This window comes from Protomyctophum bolini, assembly GCF_963924005.1.
Source record: "Protomyctophum bolini genome assembly, chromosome: 13".
Classification (NCBI taxonomy): Eukaryota; Metazoa; Chordata; class Actinopteri; order Myctophiformes; family Myctophidae; genus Protomyctophum; species Protomyctophum bolini.
In genome coordinates, this window is record NC_137874.1 from 32,520,756 (window position 1) to 32,543,725 (window position 22,970).

A 22,970-nucleotide genomic window follows, 5' to 3' on the forward strand; every position below is an offset into this window, starting at 1 on the left:
CATGCCCAGTCTATCTGGCAGTGCGTCAGCACCAGCTAGCCACCTGGCATGCACATTACAGTGTGTTCAAGCATTGTTGTGTCTCTGGGTAAATTCTGAATAAAAAGTGAGAAACGCAACGGGACTTTGCCGTTTTCTGTAAAGGGACTGTTGCCGTGTAAAAGTGGCCTTATAGTCTTATAGGGCCAACTAGGCAGTCATTAGGGCAACAGCTCGCACCTGTGGACCCGGGTGGAGCCCAGACTGTCAATCAAGGACTGACCAGGGTGGAAGGAGCGAGCAGAGACTATAGCGGTAGAACAGACCCATGGACCCCGACAACTTTAGGCTATATACTTTTACTACTACAACATCTCAGAGGCAATTCAATGTACTTTTATTACAATTATTTGAAAACCATAGTTACAAGTTACTTTGTAGATGTCCCTGTCCCTGATATTTAGCCTCTGACCCTCAATGTGGGCAAGGCGTCAGCCTGAGTACACCGCCATTCAATCCGTTGTTCTCAACGTGTGGTCCGGTGGTCGCCATAAGTTGTTGTTGAAAATACTGTTGCTGATTATGAGCTTGTAGATCAGATTTTTTTTTTTACAATAAACAAAGCTTAGAATGGAAATCATACTTTCCCCACCACTAACACTTCTTTCAGACATGACATACAAACCACGACGGAAAAACAATCGTAGAACCATTGAGAATTTCAACGCCCATTGAGAGTAATTTCACACATGACGATGGCTCCACATTCATTCAGAACAAAAGCACCACAGTTTTCAATGAACAGGAGAGAGAGAGAGCATCTCTGTCCCTGTCCACCACTAATAGCTAAGAATAGACAGACTGTGCAAGTTAAGATCTTCTGCCGTATGTCCTCAGAGTTAGGGCCGATTCATACTCCTATTTTAGAGCCGAATAAAAGTCGGTTCGGCTCTGTAGAGCCTACAATGTGACGTCATTTGAGGTTCGGGGGGGGGGGGGGGGGGGACGGAAGTCGTCTCTTCGGTGCTACTGAAACTTTCTGACGAGCCGAAATCATTTCGGCATTACAGTGCCGAAACAGCGGTAAAATAGGAGTATGAATCGGCCCTAAGACCTTCAGCTCCGTTGCATCAAGCCAGTCCAGTGTGTCATATTGTCTAGGTCAATTGAGCCACAATCACCATTCGGTGGCCAGTATAATTGGGCAGCACGTGTTCAAGTCACGATCTTAACCCATATCCTCACCCACACAATGTGCTACCTGAGCTGATTCTACACTCTCTAATGCATCGCTACACAGCTATAAAACCCTCATTCACTCCCATCAACTCCCTGAGCCAAACTGCAAGATAAACAAATGCAGGTGTCAGGTGCGTGTTACACACACACTGTGTGTGTGTGTGTGTGTGTGTGTGTGTGTGTGTGTGTGTGTGTGTGTGTGTGTGACTAGATTGCTGGTTATTCCAACTAAGAACACAATGTTTATCCATTAAATCTCTCTCTCTCTCTCTCTCTCTCTCTCTCTCTCTCTCTCTCTCTCTCTCTCTCGCTCTCTCTCTCTCGCTCTCTCTCTCAAGAACACCCCCAGCACGTATGCACCCCCACCCCTAGCCGCAATTTGCAGCTCTAGATTTTTCTATAATGGGATGAATCTAGAGTTGCAATACCCTCCATTGACTCCCCACTCATCCAATTTGGTTTGCGGTCTGCTTGTCTTAAACTACGTTAACTCACCAACATTGCAGTTGTAGTCCAAGCTTGAATTATCCTAGCTCTTTCAATCTGCCGAGCTTGTTTTTCATAAAAATCCACCGTAGACAATGTTATGAGCTACTTTCTGATTATTTTTCTCAGTTTGGAAGCACTCATTTTTGTTAACGGGTCGCGCTGCTGCCTCCTGCATTATGTGCAAATTCGAAACAGGTGGTACGCAGGGCCGTTCAGTGACATACGACGAGTGCTTCCAAACTCCAGCACTTAGAAAAATAATCACCTGCACAGAATTTCTTGGCAGAAAATAGCTCATAACATTGTCTACGGTGGATTTTTATGAAAAACAAGCTCGGCAGATTGAAAGAGGATAATTCAAGCTTGGACTACAGCTGCAATGTTGGTGAGTTTAACGTCGTTTAAGACAAGCAGATCGCAAACCAAATTGGATGAGTGGGGAGTCAATGGAGGGTATTGCAACTCTAGATTCTTCCCATTATAAAAACATCTAGAGTTGCAAATTGCGGCTACCCCACCCCCATTTAGCTCAGTGAAAGTTTCGTGGTCCTCTCTCTCTCTACGCACACGCACGCACACACGCGCACGCACACACACACACACACACACACACGCACGCACACGTACATTTATAACAATCATAACGATAAAATTGTATGTCTGAGTTATATTAAAGAACTAAACGAAATAAAGGTCCTGTACTTGCATCAGCAATTCTTTATACTCTAACCAAACTTTATTGCAGACCAAACGGAAAACAAATAGAGGGTATGCGCATGGATTAAGTGAGTGACAAAGTCAGTGACACATCGAGTGGCAAAGTGAGTTTAACGTAGTTTAACGTTGTTTAATACAATCCGATCTGGATGTATGGGCTGTCAAGGCCAGAAAAACTTGATCAAACAATAATAATTCTAATCAATAGAACAATCAATTGATTTCAAAACGTGTAGGTCTTCTGTTTTCCTAAATCAAATATCCACACAGTTAGAAAATAAAAAGGCAATGCATTGCACAAAAACAGGGAAAATTATATTCCTCACCAAACCTTCCGTCAGGAGGGCACAGCAGGTTCCTTTGTCCAAAAGCTCAGAATTAATTCTTAAACCATCTGAAATGTTCGACAAAACTTCCTATCTTCTCCTTCACAAAGTTCTTCAGTCAACCACTACTCAGTGGTTTAACAAGTTCTGATTCTTGTTCAGTGTTGACCTTGAGTCTCTTTGACAATATCCACCACCATACACTCTTTTGACACCTAAAATGGAACCCTTTTGGGCGCCTTATTTCCTGTCCTTTTAGCTGTTCCTGGTACACTACCTCACTTCCTGGAACTATTGCTAGCATGCTTTCCCCACAGCTCCCCCTATGAGCAAACCTTGTCAACAGAACATGAATGACCATATTTAACTGCACAAAACAAAACATTTTTGACACATTGTCTTTCAGTATACCAATACCATGACAGGTTCTTCACACCTTGTGACATGTGTCACAAGCTAGACTTCATCAAAGATCACATCTACTGGACTGGCTGAAGATGTATACTGTAGCCTACAGAGACAGAGACACACACACACACACGCACGCACGCACGCACGCACGCACACACGCAATCAGTCCACAGACTTTGACATATTATCTTGTTTATGGGTCAATACCAAGTTTTCCCCCATGTTGGCAGATAGATGATGGCCCTGTGCTTGTGTTGTGGAGGGAATGGAGATAGATTGCGTCAGTTCCTCTGTGAACATGCATGTCAGTGCCATGTACAGTACACACACACACACACACACACACACGCACACACACACACACACACACACACACACACACACACACACACACACACACACACACACACACACACACACACACACACACACACACACACACACACACACACACACACACACACACACACTAAAATCCATTTGGAGTATGAAGGCAACAATGGCAGATGGCTTTAGATGGCCTGTGTGTTGTTTGTCTGTGCGTGCGTGTGTGCTGTGTAATGCACATGTACACTCACATTGTACAGGCAAACTGGGAGCCTATGTGTGATATACAGGGAAATAACATGGCATACAGTACTGTAATTGGTTGTGTGTAGCTGGCTTTTGTAGTTTCTCTCTCTCACACACACACACACACACACACACACACACACACACACACACACACACACACACACACACACACACACACACACACACACACACACACACACACACACACACACACACAGTGGGGATGGTTCTAAATGTAATCCTGTTTTTGGATGAAGGACACAGGGGCTCGTTTGAAAGCTGGTTGGACGGGGACCAATCGGGGCGGAGTCAGTCACTGTGGCACTTGTTCATAGGAGAGAGCGAGAGAGAGAGAGAGAGAGAGAGAGAGAGAGAGAGAGAGAGAGAGAGAGAGAGAGAGAGAATATGCTAGGGCACAGTAACCTTCTCGGTTTTATAAACAGCTTTTAAAAAATATTGTAGCTTTCAAATAATGTGTCACATAGTACATTAGACAAAAATAGTTGTATATGTTATAGTCCACTCCCAACCCTTCCTCAATAGGCCTGTGATTCTCAACCTTCTCTCGTCTCTGTCGGGTGGAGAACTCACGTCTTCTCAGGATTCAAATAAAAAAAATAACAAACGTAGCAGATCTACAAGCTCAAAACGCGTCGCTTCACGCTGCATTTTGAGCTGCATTTATAGTTATTAATCAGAATCAGGATCAACTGTATTGTCACATCACAAGTTTACAGGTGCAGAACAATGGGTGGAATTAGCTTTTTGTGCGAGTTCCAATTAAGTACAAACTACAGGGTTGGGATTCTTTAGAGCTCCTTAAGTGGTGGGCCTGGGGTCATCCTAGGGGCTAGAAGGTCCAGGGACCTTCTACATGTTCTACTGTACTATACGGTATACAATCCAGGTTTTCATCGAGCCTGCACAGTTTCTGCATGAACTGCTATTGTAGTTTATTTATATATAATAACTCTATGCTGTATTCTATATGGATACAGTAAATGCCTCTATAAGCCAATCACAATATAAACTCTGATGTCACTCTGAAGTCACAATGTGAATATAAGCTTTTTCTGCTTGATCATTTTGATGTTCATGTAGTGTTTGATCCTTACCGCTTTCAGAACAACAAACCAAAACATGACTAAGCGCACCATTCCCAACAACCGGGTCGTAGCAAGGAAAGGAAACGGAAGTCTTACGGGAACCACAAAGGCGGCAGGCAAAGGCAGCAAGTTGAACTTCTACACGGGAGAGTCGTTCAAGGTGGGTCCATGGACGGTGCTGGTGATGAGCGGCCTCTTCGTCGTCTCCGTCTTCGTGATGCACGTCTTGAAACTCTATGTGAACTCTGGCCCTCTCTAGCTCCATAACCCATATAGACAGTTTTCTGTCAGTGGATTTCAACCTTTTCCATGTCAAGGACCCCCGGAATTATCTGTATTTGGCCGTGAACCCCCATCTGAAAATATGTTGTTCCAGGCACCCACCCAGAAGCAAAGATTTGAGTTAAAAACGTTCTCTCTGAAAGAATATATATTCAAAGATTTCAAGATTTTTCAGTAGCATAACATGTTTAAAACACCAAAAGGGGTTCCCGTCCCGAATTATTTAAATGGGAATACCCCCCCCCCCCCTCCCCCACACTCCTAGAACTGGAGGTCTAGAACATTGGTTCTTGAGTTAGGGGCTGCGGAAAAAAGTGTTTTGACCAAAAACACAATCTGGGAAAATAATCTGAGAAATCTGTCTGACTTTTTTTTAGGGGTGCACAAACATTGGCTTGTGATGGCTGATCACCCCATAGCGATGATTTGATTGGCTGAGCAAAGTACACATTGAAGCTAAAAGTGAGGGCGGTATAAAGTGAGGACGCAAATTGTGATTGGCCAGAATGAGGTGATGTATATGATGATGTATGTATGATGATAAGAGCGCCTCTCACTTCACACGGGTGTGATTTTAATATTTTTTTTGAGGGGCACTAGCCCCTAAACATTGAATGCCATTGACAATGAATGGCCAGTTTTTAGTGTTTATGAACACAAACATGGTGAGGACCCAAATTGTGATTGGTCGCAATGAGATGATTTATGATGATGTACGATGACAAGAGTGCCCCTCACTTCACACGGGTGTGATTATTTTTAACCTTCCGGTTTCTACCCGTTTTACGCGTCTCCTAGCAACCGAAGGTCATCCGGGCGGTGGCGATGAGCACCATCTGGTGTTTAACACTGAAAACACCAAATCTCCAAATTATTATAATAAAAAGAGACGAGATATCTCATCTGTGCCACCCAAAAAGTTAAAGACCACATGTTAGGGTGCCCAAATCTGAAGTTAGGTGGTCAAATGAACTGAAACTGAAGCAATTCAGTAAAGGTCAACACTTCCTCCTGGGTCATTTTAGGGCCTAGGACCCCCAGTAAAGGGTAAAATACTCTTCTTGGTTGTGGGAACAACATATCCAATGACGAGAATCCCATGCCCAATGATGTCCCCTGGCAACTGTTTCAACTTTGGGTCAGTCTACATGTAAAAGTGCCCAAAGTTGAAGCTTCAGGCACTTTTACATGTAGGCTGACCCAACGTTGAAACAGTTGCCAGGGGGACATCTTTGGGAACTACATGTAAAAGTTGAAGCTTCAACTACACCTACAGTACATCGCATCTGACCGTCCTTGTCCATTTTGTGCCCATATATGGAGATCCCTGATGTCACCACTAGTAGGTAACGATTCACTCAACTCACAATACGATTCGTATCACGATATGAGGTTCCCGATACGACTCTTCACGATATTAAAAAATATATATAATTATTTTAAAGAAAAAGTAACCGTTTTTTTTATTTTATATAATTTATCTTCCCCCTGAGATTTTTTATTTAACTACATTGCAAAGAAGTAGCATTTCTTTTGACAGTGCAGAAACATAATTGCCTTCCTTGATGAGCATCAACGACCATCATCACCTGGGCACAGTCACAGACACACACAGCTCCCCTCTACAGACACACACAGCTCCCCTCTACAGTGCTCTACTACTGAAAGTGACTATCATTTCTCTCCAAAAGCACTTGAATATGATGGAATATGACTAAAGCTCACATTTCACATCACACTAGCTCGACTCATCGTCGGGATTAATATCGATATACGATATATCGTTACATGCCTAGTCACCAGTATATGTCCATATAATGGGAATGCCCCATTTAGTTGAGTTATTTATTGTTTTCACCCAATGCCATGACGACAGAGGTTCCTCCGTCTTCCTCGTAAAGGGTCAAAGACAGACAGAATATATATATATAAAAAATCATGTGCCAGATGTGCTTGCTAAAAAGAGAATAAAACAAGTTCATGTTCTTTGCTCAAACATAACGATATGCACATCAGAATGTACTTTACTGTTACTTCATAGGATTACAGCTATCAACATTACAGTTTAGAGGCCGAACAGTTAAGTGAAATAATTGCTTATAAAATATTATTTAACTATTTCTATTTCTATCACCTGAACTATTGTCAACAAGCTCCGGCACATTGGTTATTTTTTTATAGCTGCACTATTATTATTTTTGCCACAACACCATTGTGCAGAAAGGTATAAAATATGGCTCAAGGGGTTAATCCATTTGTTGATATTTAAGCTTCTCGATCATTCAATTAATTGAAAAGTAATTAATACCAGTTACCAGTAAGACGCCTGAGAGCAGTGCACGCGACCAGTGCCAGTGCACATGGTCGTATGATCACTGATTCATTATCTTCCCTGATGATGTGATGTCACGAAACCTGGGCACAATAATCTATGGGGGTTTTGAGTGACACGCTGACGGACAAAAAAAACGCACGATTCCATAGTTAACTGTGACCTTCGGTCGCAATAATTATAACAATAAGGAAATAATCACTAGTTGAAGTCCTACTGCTGCTATAGGAAGAGCTATAATAGAGAAGAGGGGAGAAAGGAGAACACAGAACAGGTACAATAATAGGAAGGTAGAGACAAATCAAATAAACCATTCTAATCCAATATGCATAAGGTGCATGATTTAATAAAATAGCAATGGATAGATGGCCCAATGGAAGGCTGTGGAAAGCCTATACAGCATAAACAGCAGCAGGCATATAGCCTATAATTATGCGAGAGCGAGGGTGTACTTTACTGTCATTATCGGCACGCCAGTGGTGCGGTCAGGAACACTGACCGCACCAATGCGCGCGTGCGTGCGTGTGTGTGTGTGTGTGTGTGTGTGTGTGTGTGCGCGTGTGTGTTCAATACAAACATATCTACGTAACATATCTATCTTCTCTGTAAAGCACTTTGAGCTGCATTTCATGTCATGAAAGGTGCTATACAAATAAAGTTTTATTATTATTATTATTATTACGTAGGTGAAATATACAATAATGATAATATGAGGCAGAAATGCAAGTAGAGTCTAGAGAAATACGTCGTCCATACCAGTTGCAAGTGATAGACATCACTTAGCAGAAGATACCAAACATAAGACTAAGTCATAGTAACAGTGCAGCAGCATGTGGTAATACCGGTATATGTGATTTAATTTTCCTCCATACATTTGTATGTGCCCCACACTGGCAGCGTAGATGCTAAGATTGGTGCTGATCGGTCTACATGTTTTACAAGAGCAGTTCCCGGGTGAGTTACAGGCACACACACAACCTGTCTATAGACTCTTGCAGACACCTGCCGTTAAAAAAAAAAAACATAAACTGGTTAAAAATGTGCACATTATTTAAAAGATAATCCTACAACGATAAAAAATAAATAAATAAAAAGGAATGGAGCTGGGAACTTCTCCTTTGGTCCTATGGGATTTTTCTTTCACACTATCACTAAACACAGGTGAAATTCACTCGAACACCTGCCTGTAGAAAAAAAACAGGAATGTGGGCAGGGAAACAAACCTACATTCTATGATGTTGCTGAGCATCATGAAGCTACAGAAAGACCCACCCACCTGAGCACCTCAGACAACATTATGAAAATAAGTGTTCTAGGGTTAAGAAAGTGAAAATAGTGATTCATTAAATAATATCTTTACTTTTTTTGTCCCGAGAGGCACATTTTCTCTTTTGCGTCCCGAGCTGAAAGCATTTTGGCAACCCCTGCAGTAGGCATTATATAAACGTCCATCAGGGTCTGAACGTCTGTTCAGCAGCCTGAAGTGAAACTGTCCCTGAGAGTGGCATTTGATACTGGGCTGGTTAGTCCACTTAATAATCCATTTCGTCTTGGCTACGCACCGGCTGGCTTACGTCCTGGAGGGGGAAGCAAGCTCACCTCCGGTGAACTTTGGGCATTTGATAATGGGCTGGTTTAGTGTCCTTAAAAAGCAAGTTCTCCTTGGCTACGTACCACCTGGAGTGTGGCGTCTCCTGGAGGGAGGGAAGCTCACCTCTGACGAACTTTAAAGTAAAGTGACTTGTAGTAACAACATAAACTGTGGTTTATTCTGCAAGTGGCCAAAGGGCAAGTGTTTGAGGTAAAGTGGCCATCCTCCTGAATGCATGCAGTGTATAGGGATGTGACAATGGGGCCCGCCATCTAATTTCCGACATCCCATTAGTTCGACAAACATTAGGTTAGTGTGTGAGGTTAGGTTTTTAAAGCAGAACGTTCCTCTAAAAACAATATTCAGAGAAAGAGGAAAGAACACTCGATCTGGATAGACATGACTACTAGACAGCCTTGCTGTCAGCTATTACTATCTCGAATAGGACTAGGAGAGTCGGTCCAGCAACCTTTTTGTAGAATAATCGAATATGCTCCTCCTTTAGTCCAACCAGTCCTCTATGACACACACACACACACACACACACACACGCACACGCACACGCACACGCACACACACACACACACACACACACACACACACACACACACACACACACACACATCTTTGATGTGGCCAAGTGTGTGAGGTACTGTAAGTGCCCTGAGTTGCTGTGGAGTTCACTGGTGGAAGCTTAGGGCATGAGACTGTCTTGTCATCACCAATGTACACGCACGTCTCTGTTGTCTGCAGAAAGACAATGTTGCTGTGTTCAATCGGGTTCTGCCGATCAATTCTGGGGACAGCTTAAGAGAAACTCTGTCATTCTGAACTCTCCTGTCATCTCTGCTGACACTCTGCAATCCCACGATTCTTATCTTGCCCCATTTATTTTGGTGCAATCGCTCTCCACTGTTACAGTCTCCACTGCTTTTAAAACATGTCCAATGCCCTCATCCACAGTTATTTATGGGAGGGCACTGCTTAGCCAAAAAGCATGGCCAAGAAAACCCAAGATGCTTATTGATCATCCTGCCCAAACCCCTCTTCAAACGATAGTTACGTATGTAACTACGGTTCTATGAGTCCCGAATGACCGCCAGAGGCGGTGCTTTAAGCATGAATATGTCCTTCGCGCATGCGTCGTCGAGTGTTGTATACAAACAAAGTCAATTTTGACCCCGTGATGACCCGAAGTAGTCTATATCTTCCGGCAGTCTGCAGGGGATCAGTCTCTACAGAATTTTCTCGCGCGAACTCGAGGATTCTGAGTGACAGAGTGCCTCTGGCGGTCATTCGGGACTCATAGAACCGTAGTTACATACGTAACTATCGTTCTATTTCGTCCCTGCTGACCGCCAGAGGCGGTGCTTTAAGCATGAATGACTTATGCCAGCCAAGTCACGAGGGATCCTGATCACAAACCATAAGGAGTAGGCTTGGAGGAGTCTCGTAAGAGGACCACGTCCAGCGGGTGGGGAGTGGCAACACTCACCCAGAGGAACAGACAACTCGCTGTGATGCCCATGAGGCAGCGGCACAGATACATTCCAGGGGTACTTCCCTCGGGGCAGCCCATGATGTGGGGACGCTCCCGTTAAGAGTGGCACCTCACGCCAAATGGTAAGGTACGATCACTCGCCCCATAAACGTGGTTGATGGCATCCACAATAGTGTGGGGCGGGCGCTGTCTGGAGAGAGCGCTACCTTTGAAAGGGCCATCGTCACAACGGAACAGCCATTCTGACCGCCGAAAGCATTCGGCAGGTCTAACAAGCGGCTCTCAGGGCCCACACTGGGCGCAATAGGTCCCGCTCGTCCATCCACTCTCCTGGTGGAGGGTAAAACTATGCTAGCCGTATAGGCTGGTTGAGGTGTGTATGTGACAGCACCCTCAGGAGGAACACTGTTCGGCCACAGAGACACTCAGGCCGTCTGAGCTTTGCTTCGAACGCAAGTCACTAACAGACGGGACGTGCCGCTCACGGACACGCTTCGTTACAGCAATATTGATTCTAGCATATCAACATGATATTGCCCCTACTTATGCTTTTAGAGTAGGAGATCGGCCCTTGTCTAGGAGGGACTGCGGAACTCCATACAGGTAGGCAGAGCAGCGCACTAGGTCTTTGCTCTGGCCTCAGTTGGAAATAGGTTCCATCGGTTATCGTACAGTAGCCTGATGGATGTCATGGATGTCACCCTTGAATTCAGGGTGGCATGCCTGGCTGGTTCCACACAGCGGTTCAGGGCCGCCAGTGGCCAAACGCACAGTTGGGGGCGTTGAGCATTTGAATGCCGTATCCGACCGCCTCCCAGTTGGGGAGACCTCTGTCGGGGAGACGCCATGGCGTCCTCCGACTGGGTCTGGAGACCAAGTACTTCTTGGCTGGGGGGGGGGGGGGGCAACCAGCAGTATGGTGTGACCCTCCTAAATAACTCTGAGGCGCTGGTCGTATCAGAGAGGCAGTGGCAAGGCATATGCAGTGCCTCTGGCAGTGCGCATTTAAAAGGATAGTGCCCTGTGGGCGGTGGTCTGCTTAGGGCCATGTGTGTCAGGAACGATGTAGGTCGTTCCGTTCATACTGGCTATGTGGCAGGAAGCCTAAGAAGTCCAGCAGGCTGACAGCCATTTGTGGCGTTCAGGTTCTATGAAACCGTCGGACCCTTGCGTCCTGGCCCGGTGGGCTGGGTGTCTCCGTTAGGGAGAACCAGGGAGGTTAGTGAGGTCCAGGGTGAGGAGGTCCACCTCCGCTCTGCCGGGGTAGCCTCTGATTAGTGTTCACCACCACTGGATGGGGTACCGCTCCCCTCATGGAAGCTTTCGATGGGAGGGAGAGCCTACCATGTAGTCCCGCTCTCCACTCAGACAACTTGCCTATAGGCTGATCGGGCGGGGAGGCTGCCCAAGTCAGGAGGGGGTCCATAGACACCTACAGCAGCCAAGCAAACGTGGCCCTGCCCGATGACTTACGTGATACACGATCGAGGTGTTGCCCGAACGTATGAGAATGTGCTCGCCTCTCCTGTACGGCAGGAAGTGCACACAAGTCTCAATGTGATTTTTTTACTGGTTAAATAAAGGTTAAATAAAAATACGGCAGGAAGTGCTGTAGAGCGGAGCACACCACTTGCCGCTCCAGCACATTGCCGTGTTCGGCCCAGTAGACTGGCACGAACTTCATAAACCTGTTGGGTCCCATCAGCTTCAAGACATGTCGACACCCGTCTGTCTTGCGTCACAAGGAAGTATGTAGATCGGACTTCCCTTAGTGTGACTGAGGATATACAGCCTCTGTTGCGCCCTTGGGCAGGAGGACACATCACTCCTGGTCTGATAGTAGGGCTCTCGTCATGTTGCTGATAATGGCCATTTTGACCCGCCGGATATGGGGGGCTGGCGTCAGAAGGCGCTGCACAGCCCGGAAAGTCACAGTCAGGTCCCTGCGTGGGACGCCAGGGAACACGCTGGCCTCTAGTGTGGGCCGGCGGTGATACGTGAGCTCCGAGGGCAGTCAAGATGATTTCATCAATGTTGGAGCTCGGCCCTTTGGGAGGCGTGATGTGTCGTAGGCCTACAAGCTGCAGCCTGGTCTTCCCCACCTGGATGGTTCGCTCCGGCGCTTCTCGCCCCGGCTGAACCACCTAGTGCTCCTGGCTCCTCAGGGAGACTACGGAGAGTTGGCCTAGTCTCATCAGTCAAGCTTGACTGTGGAAACCCGGCTTGGCGACGGGCTAGAGATACGATGGGCATCAGCCGTCCGTGCTCTGAGGACATGACGCCAATGCCTCCAGTGATACACCCAAGGTGGCTGAGCCAGTATTAACGTTGCCACTATTAGGTGTGAAAAGGAGGCCCCAGTGAGCAGGTTGCCTGTGCTCCTGTACTGGGGTCGAGGTCACCTAGCGTTCCGCCGCCGGGCCTCGTTGGAGAACACAATGAGGGATGCAGTGACAGGCTTGGTGGCTGGCATGTAACCCAGGCCAGCCCTTATCGCCTTGTGCGTTCCAATCTATTAAAGTGTCAAGTCGTAACGGGTTGTCTCAGGACACTTTTTTCAATCAGGGCAGGGCTGCCAGGATTTCGCCATCGGTATAGAGATGGGAGAAAGCCCTGATCGTCCGCCCGGCAGGCCTGTAGCTGACTCAGGTACAGGCGTGGGGGACGGCGAAGACGGCAAAGCCGCGTCTGCAGTAGGCGCTTGGAGGAGCCGGCTGCCTGCTTTAGTATGCGTTCCACGGCTATGCGCATGAGCTGAGAAGTGGGAGGCTGGCTCTGATGCCTGGGAGGCACTGCCTTCTGCATCTTCCTCATAGTCATGGAAGTGCATAGCTTAAGCTGTCGGGGAGAGCACATCAACCTCGAGTCAGCTGTGGCATCAGAGAGGGAGGCGCTTCGGCACCCTCCGAGGTGCCTAGGTGTCATCCGAAGTGAGCATGGACCTCATGTGGGCCAACTCCGCAGATAGCTGAGCCCTCTCGGATCTGCTGTAGCCAGCGGTCAGACCTTTTCCTCCTGGCACACGGGGCAGGACCAAGGTTGGCTCACGGCTGAAGGAGAGCTTCATACGAGGTACAAAAGTGGGAGCTCTCCATTGTGGTGGCACCGGTTACTCTGGACCGGCCGGTGCGCACAAGTCCCAACTAGCCCAGGGCGCGGACGCTGCTGGTTGCTAGGTGTTGGCCGTATGCTGGGGGGAGGAGGCGCGTATGCTGCCTGTACCAGCAGAGGCTTTCGAGGTACAAAAGTGGGAACTTTCCGTTGTGGTGGCACCGGTTCCTTTGGGCCGGCCGGTGCACACCAGTCCCAACTAGCCCAGGGCGCGGACGCTACTGGTTGCTAGGGGTGGGGCCGTATGCTGTAGGAAGGGAGCGCGGACGCTGCCTGTACCAGCAGAGGCTTTAACTTAGATCGGCATCTAATGACTTAATCGAAAAACTGAATGCTGCTATACCTGCCGCAGCATGCATTTACGTTTTATGCAAATGCTCATTGTAGCACTTTGAGATTCAACCAGATGTAAAGTGCATCATAGAAACAGCGCACAGATGTTGCTGTTAGATAGACTGTGCGACCTGCATGGTCGCGGTGGGGGAAGGGAGCTCGTACGCTACCTGTACCCCCGGCGGAGGCTTACTTATAAATTATGATAATAAAGTAGCCTCCAGTCAAGGTTTGGACGCTGCTATGTAGCAGCTGTAGTGTTTCCTATGCGAACGCTTATCCCAGCACTATGACATTTATCCAAACTCCAAGTGCATTATTATTAGTGTGGTTGCCCTGAAAGGGCAACCAGACTATTGTAATTTATGTTTGCTAGTCCAGAGCGAAACAAAAGACACTTCCAATACACTAGTCAAGTGTGCACTGCTACGCATTCATGCTGGGAGGAGGGAGCACTAACGCTGCCTACCCCAGCCAGAAGTTTGGTTAAATAAACCGACACAAGCTAGTTTTGGAGAAAAGGCTACAACCGATAGCTCCACCAATAGGGGCCACCTGCCGAAGGAAGGGAGCGCGTACGCTGCCTGTATCAGCTGCAGCTAAGAACAGAACAAGCTATACACCGATAGCTGTTAATAAATGCTTGAGCTAACAAACATTAGTAGTAAGTAACATCAAGCTGGCCGTATGCTGGAGGAGCGGAGCGCATACGCTGCCTGCCCTGTACCAGCTGGGCCAACAAACAGTAAAGCAAGCTATACACAGATAGCTTTTTTTTTATCTTAGATAGTATAATAAGCGCTTGGGCTACAACTACAGGTAGCAGCGCCAGTTAGAGATCTATGCTGGAGACCAGCTGGGCTACTAAAAACAAGACAAGCTATAGCCTGTTCATAAACAGCTTTAACTTTAAACTACTGGTAGCTGCTGTGAGCTACGCTGGCAGCAGTGCCAGATACCCTGTGCTGGGGACCAGCTGGGTTAATGGGACCTACAGGTGGACAAACCAAGTTGCACCCACTGTATATGCAAAAGCTGTTAATGGAGCTTTGAGCTCCAGACATAATAATAATAAACTTTATTTATATAGCACATTTTCATACATAAATGTAACTCAAAGTGCTTCACATTAAAATAAAATAATATAAAATCATACTGTATAATAATACATACTGGTAGCAGCTTCAGCTAGGCCCACTGCTGGGGGCCAGCTGGGTTAACAACCAGACAGGCTATGTACACCAATAGCTATTTAGCTACAGACTATACTGGTAGCAACATCAATACCCTGGGAGGACGCAGGTAGCTGCTCCTGTACCGGGCTAATAATAACAACAAGAATACAAGCTATTCGCAAAAGCGGTTAAGCTTGAATGCTGCCAATATTGGTATATGGCTTTGGCCAGCGGGGCTTGTCAAACAGAAAATGCCGGTTAGCCTTAACTAACTTAAGTCATAAGTTATATGTCGACTGCTGAGAGTATGTAGCGACAATGCTTGCCATCAGCAGGGGCTAACCAAAGCTTGACAGTAGCGTGTTTATCAAACGAAGGTAATATTATGACAGTGTTCTTATCCTTCGGCAAGTCTTATAGTCGCTTATAATAAGCGCTAGCGTTCACAGTTGAACAAAACATGCAGAGCAGGGAGGCGGCGCGAACGCAGCCTCTCCTCACAAGAGTTTATGCCATGATACAATAATCATATAATTTGTTAGCGTTCACAGTCGAAAAAAACTTTTATGCAGAGCAGGGAGGCGGCGCGAACGCAGCCTCTACTCACAAGAGTTTATGCCATGATACAATAATCATATAATTTGAACGTCTGTTAGCGTTCACAGTCGAAAAAAACTTTTATGCAGAGCAGGGAGGCGGCGCGAACGCAGCCTCTACTCACAAGAGTTTATGCCATGATAAAAATATATATCATATCATTTGGACGTCTGTTTAGCGGGGATAGCACCACTTTAAACGATAACGTACCTTTTGTCCGAGGGGGGTTAGCCTTCCTTACCGGCGAGAGAGATTGGACGCTCCTGCGTCCACGTGAATCCGCGAAATAAACTCCATTCATCGAGGAGATAGAAAACCATAGTCGCAGTTCCTGGAGGGCGAACAAACGCTACTCCGACAGGCAGTCACGCCGTCACAGAACTACCGGCGACCAGGTACAGGCACCGTAGCTGCATATTGTATTGCATAGCAATACCTCGCAGCCCAGTGCAAATTTCTCACCACGACGCGCGAGAAAAATTAGAGGCTGATCCCCTGCAGACTGCCGGAAGATATAGACTACTTCGGGTCATCACGGGGTCAAAATTGACTTTGTTTGTATACAACACTCGACGACGCATGCGCGAAGGACATATTCATGCTTAAAGCACCGCCTCTGGCGGTCAGCAGGGACGAAATAGAACCACAGTAGCAAAACTTAGCTAAAACTAGACTTAAACTAGACTGATCATAACACTGTGGGCTTATCAGTGGGTTATCCGTGACCGTCAGTCAGTCAGCTTTAGTTGTTGTTTCTTTCAATCTATCTGTCTGATTCTTTCTCACGTACTTCTGCCTCTCTCTGATGTGACATACAGTCAAAACTCAATGTGTGTAAACAGAATGTCATATTGCAAAGCTAGGCAAAATGCCTTAGAAATAGTTATAATATGTAGTAGGCAATATGTCTCTCTCTCTCTCTTTCCTGGCTCTTTTGGCTCACAAATCTTGTGCAGTAACATTTGAAGGATGGCTCTCTGGAAGGCCTCGGTAGGAGGCCATGCTGCTCTCAGCCAAATGAAGACAGCCTCTCTGTCCTTTGGCCTGATCACAATAAAAGTCCAGCCTGTCCGCCCACCGTTGCAACCACACCAATCCAAATCCTGAGTGATCATTTAACATTGAAAGTGTACAAATGGAACCCAAATTTGGTGTCCGCATATATACTGTAACATTAGAGGGTGAGCCTTTCATTCTTTCAAAATGGCGACGTGGGGTGCCCACTTTTAGACCCACATTTTGACATTTTGAAAGAAAAGAAAAACGTCTGTGGACGTCCTGAGCATAATGAATCAACCTCGTATTGCCACGTTTTTTTTTTCCCCCTTTCAAACCTCATTTTGAAGAACCAAATCCAAATGGCATGATGTGTGTGTTGTCTTGACCGGTTGTTGATCTCTCGCTGTGTGCAGAAAAAAACCTGACCCAACCCTAAACCAATCCTCACAAGAAGCCACGGGTTAGTTTTAACCTACCACGCATGGTCGGGAGCAACGGTGTTGTAGCGTTATATTTCCATACTATAGCGCTATACCCCTCCACTGACTGACACATCCTATTTAACTTCTGGATCCTTTCTAGGAAGTTTTGTGACAATGACAAACAACATAAAATTACCCCCCCTCCCCCCATTTATGACTCATGTTTGCTGCACTCGAGGCTATAATTTGTGCAAGCTGCCGAGTGTAACAATTATAAAAGCGTCCGTAAGTGTAGGACGGCGTCGAGGACCCATGAGCAGAAACACAAAGTCATTATTTATTTCCCCGGTGACTACATCCTATATAGCGGCAGATCCTTCGTGTCCCAGGTGGATTACAGTTGAAACGTTGTCAGGGAAAGGAAATAGATGAAAGGTATACTGTTGTAGGCTGTTTGGAACAGTAACACTAACACATATTCTCCCTGCTCATTTTATAAGCCTCAACTGGCTCAGAAGTGGAGGAGGGAGGATCAGATATTGCCACTCTTGGGTGGAAACCTTGCAAAACTGTAACTTTTCAAGAAAAACACAATGATTCAAATCCCACCATCTTGGAACTTCTGGTCCTGCAAAGCAACCGTAAACGACTGCTATTGGCTGCAACCGCAGCGAGGGCGCGGGTCGTCACTCGGTAGAAGCAGTAGCGACAATTTACTAAACACAACATTTCTATAACTAGCGATTAAAAGGGAAGTGCACCTATCGCCCAACACAGTTTCAATTTGTCTGATCGGCGTAGGACATTAGTTCTAATGCCAACACCTGTGTTGGTCGATCCCAACATGGCAGGTGTATACTCATGAATAACCTGCAGGCTAGCAGTTACTCTGCCATTTTGTCTTATAATTGGATTATTTTAATCCGATTATCAGATAATCCATTAACACTCCCGACCATAATCTGCATCCATTAACGCGGTATAGAGGGGTAATGGGAGAAGCTGGCCTGTATTGTGTGGGGTGTAATGGTGCATGGCAGATGACAGGAGTGCCAGAGAGAGAGAGAGAGAGAGAGAGAGAGAGAGAGAGAGAGAGAGAGAGAGAGATGCTCTAGTTCTTCCTGCATGTGCTTCCAGGTGCGACCGGATTTGTTCAATTCAATTAGAAATTATGGGAAAAGAGCCTCTGCTTGGTGGCTTAATTGTCATACCTTGAAATTGATGTTTTCATATTTACTCTCACTGTCTCTGCATTGAAGTATAGCTGTATTCATCTATTTCAAGGAGGTTTAATTTCTATACAGCAATATATTAATCTTTACTTTTTTTTTAAATTGTTTTTCAAGACAAGACAGAAAAAACAAACTTACAATACATATTAATCTTTACTCTAAGTAATAAGTATTATTACTTTACATGTTACTTTACTTTTTTCACGCCTGCATCAATTGCTTCCTTTCTTTCTCCCCTAAAGTACTTTGCATTTTCATTAGCAGTTGTTTTTATCCCTTTTCTGCAGCCTTCAGCCTCCTTTGGGTCCATGTGGATCCATTTGTACACTCATTTGAATTAAATGAACACTAAGACTTTCACTGTCAATGAATTCATAACTTACAGACTAAATGAAATAGGAAGCCAGTAGGATACACAACAGCAGTGACAACACACAGCAATGTGTGTGCAGGAATCACTTGGGGTAATTAACAACTAAATTGTGGGAAAAAAAAGGGCGTCAAAAAGGAGGGACGTTATAGGAATACTGTAAACAAAATAACGGAATGAATAGAGAGTGAAATGTCAGTGCGGATTCTGCGGAAGAATAATTAAATCCCAATAAAAGTCATACGAAATTGAAAACTTGAAAACAAGGCCATTAACCCCGCTGTTTGTCAACCAGTGGGCCGTGGACGACCGGTTGTGAAACCCAATCTATAAAATAAGTATTTTCTGACTCTGATGAGGAAGTCGACCTCCACCACAACACGACACCTTACCCCCTTCTTTAAAAATTCAATTACCAACCTCCCCTCTTTGGAGACACACTGACAATTAGTCGTTTGCGTGTGTGCGTGTGTGTGTCTGCGTGTGCCTGCGTGTGTGTGTGTGTGTTGGGGAGAGTTGTAATTACGATGAAGTTCTCACTTCAGCGTGGCCTTCATCATCTCAGTCATCATCGCCTAAATTACTGGTCCAAATTAGCTTCTTAATGTGGTCACACGCCATTATGTTCAATCATAGAGGGAGTCCTCCATTGCTGGTTGAATTATGCAGCTCCCAATCCATCCAGGGAACACACAAACTTTGTTAACCACTAGCCTCTAGCCTTTATTACACTGCGTGAAAAGAGGAGTTAACAGACTGGGCACTAGATTTTCCCGTAAACCTCAAGTTTAGCAGGCATATACGGTAATATGCCGGTGTGATGGTACAATTCGGGAGTTTACCGGAGTTTGTTGGAAAGTTTAACGGGAGTTTCATGTATTATAGGCCTACACATCCGTATTCCATACTTTTTGCGCAGTGGAAATGGTTCTCAAACGTTTTCATGTCAAGGACCCCCAGATTGATATGCATTTAGCCGCGGACCCCCGTCTGAAAATGGTCTGTGCCAGCTAGGGACCTCCTGTGTGTGTGTGCAAAATAATTAAACAGAATAGGCTAAATCATGCAAAAATGTTCCAATAGACCTATACAGTACATTGAAGATAAAATATATAAATAAAAATAACAGCCTACAAGCTTTTAATAGCCAACATATAACATAAGAATACAGGTAAAAATGATTGTGATAATGTGTTAAAACACCGACAAGGACCACTGGGTGTCCACGGACCCCACTTTGAGAACCACTCAAAGCTGTGCTTCTCAAACTAACTCGTGTCAAGGACCCCCATGTGTTTCGCCTAGACTCCCAGCTAAAAAACTCTGTGCCTGTTACTGACGGCCCCAGCCTAGGGGATTAACCGCGGCGCAACATGAAAGTTAATTGCTCTCCTCAACTCCCAAAGAATTACCAGCAACCAAGGAAGTCAGCCATGCAAATGGGTTTTTATTATCTTCTTCAAGGTGGGTTACTTACTGACTTAATCATCTTCGTTCCTGGTGGGAAATAAGGCCGCGACTATCTGCTTCCATCTACCCTGTGCAGCATGTTGTGACTATCTGCTTCCATCTGGTCCTATCCTGTGCAGCATGTTGTGACTATCTGCTTCCATCTATCCTGTGCAGCATGTTGTGACTATCTGCTTCCATCTGGTCCTATCCTGTGCAGCATGTTGTGACTATCTGCTTCCATCTATCCTGTGCAGCATGTTGTGACTATCTGCTTCCATCTATCCTGTGCAGCATGTTGTGACTATCTGCTTCCATCTATCCTGTGCAGCATGTTGTGACTATCTGCTTCCATCTATCCTGTGCAGCATGTTGTGACTATCTGCTTCCATCTATCCTGTGCAGCATGTTGTGACTATCTGCTTCCATCTATCCTGTGCAGCATGTTGTGACTATCTGCTTCCATCTGGTCCTATCCTGTGCAGCATGTTGTGCATCGCCCCATGTCAGATTTGCCATCTTCAGTTCAGGATTCAGTGGGTTAGTTGTTGCAAAATAATAACTCGAACAACTAAACAATTAACCCAATAACTTAGGTACCCGAAGTATAACCAAACATATAACATTGAGCGCTCGTTTGTACTTCTGTATTTGCTAACCAAAATTTGGTTGGCAAATGTGGAGGTATATAGAGCATTCATCCGGGTGCTTCAAAACGCCATTGAGCAACTTCCATTGAAATGAACAGCGGGGTTCGCAATCTATCTATCTATTTATGGTCACCACCAGCTTCTTATACACTTCCTGATTAGCTGGAACCAATCATCTCCCAGGTGTCACCTAATTATCAATCATCCATTCAACCCATTCACTCCCTCACTCATCTCACACACACCTTCCACACCTCACACTCCACATAGGAGAACCTCACACAAGGACAAAGAGGTCCACACAGTGCAAACCTGTACACATTATGACATAGACCTCAGGGTCGTAACAAACCCCCATAAGAGATACCTAAACACATTATGACATACTGTAGACCTCAGGGTCGTAACAAACCCCCATAAGAGATACCTAAACACATTATGACATACTGTAGACCTCAGGGTCGTAAAAAAAACCCCATAAGAGATACCTAAACACATTATGACATGACATAGACCTCAGGGTCGTAACAAACCCTCATAAGAGATAATGTATCAAGATTCTTTGAAATGTGCAGCTCACAAAGCTCACAGTGTGTAAATCTGACGTTTTCATATTGCTGGACAATTAAAAACTAGACCCCCTTCTGAAAAGATGTTGTTGATACAGAGACCTCCATAAGCGAAGATTATCGACTAATTTTGTCTACATTATTAGAAAATGACAAGAGATCTGCCAGCTGGGCAATTGTATGTAAATAATGTTTCCCTTTGACTATGATTGAAAATTAAATTGCAATGACTTTGCACGATTTTATTTCCTACTACTTCACATGGGAGGAGTTTACAGCTGTCTGTCTGTCTGGTCTGGTCTGTCTGTCATGAAAGAGATAACTGAAATGGTCATATTGGGAGAGGGATGCACCCGGGCAGAGTGGGTGACCCAAGGGAAAGATCCAAAGGGGAGAGAGAGAGAGAGAGAGAGAGAGAGAGAGAGAGAGAGAGAGAGAGAGAGAGAGAGAGAGAGAGAGAGAGGGGGGGGTGGGGGGGGGGGAGAGAGAGAGAGAACCTAAGTACCCTTAGGTGGCAAGACAAAGTACAGCCATCTGTTTGTGTGCAACGACCTGTGTGTTGTGTGACCATGCACTTGCGTCATCCCCGCACAGTGCACATCATTTTAGATGCTGTTCTTTCCCCAAAGTGACGCCTCGCCTCATGGGGCTCATTCCCACTTCTGACACCACACGCACACGTCTGCCCTGTTTTTACTGTTTATCAGCACAACTGCAACACAATACACACAATAAGGGAAGTTGTATTTATGCAACGCAGTTTCAGGAGAAGAGACCTCCTTCTGCTCACAACTCCGCCCTCCTTATCAACATCACCTGCATGCCTTTCATTATCATTTGGCCAATCCCTGTCACAATCACCACATATGTTTCCAGAGTCTTCCCACAAGCTGTGAGAGCTGCTATTTTCACAACTTTTGTGTGACACTCTTGTATGATGAGGACAGTCATTTACAAATAACGGGGAAAAAAAAATATATATATATATATATATAAATAAACATGAACAGTTGAAAAAAACAGATTCACGAGGTTTCTGCCCGACAGCAACGAGATACACCTGAAACCTGTCGCACATTATAGGCATTATTTGTCTGCTATTATGTCCGGCCGAGCTCGACTTGAAGTAAATAACACAAATAAAACTAAGGCTAAGCTAATTATCTCCTCCGCATTGTGCTGGGGGGGGCTTGTGTATTATTTATGGATAAATGCACTGCTTGATGTGGACTATATCCCCCTAGGGGGCCATGTCCACAGAAATACATTTCTAGAAAGGTGCTGGCAGCTGAAAAAGAAAAGATCTCGTTGACATGGCCCCTCACTGCGGTCTCTCCTAAACCCCTTGTCTGCGATGGGCTTATATTATGTTCCGTAAAACTAACCTAACGGCCAATCTGCAACCAGCTAATTATCTCCTCCACATTGTGCTGTGGGGTTTGCCTCCGTGGGAGTGTATTATTTATTGATAAACACACACACACACACACACACACACACACACACACACACAC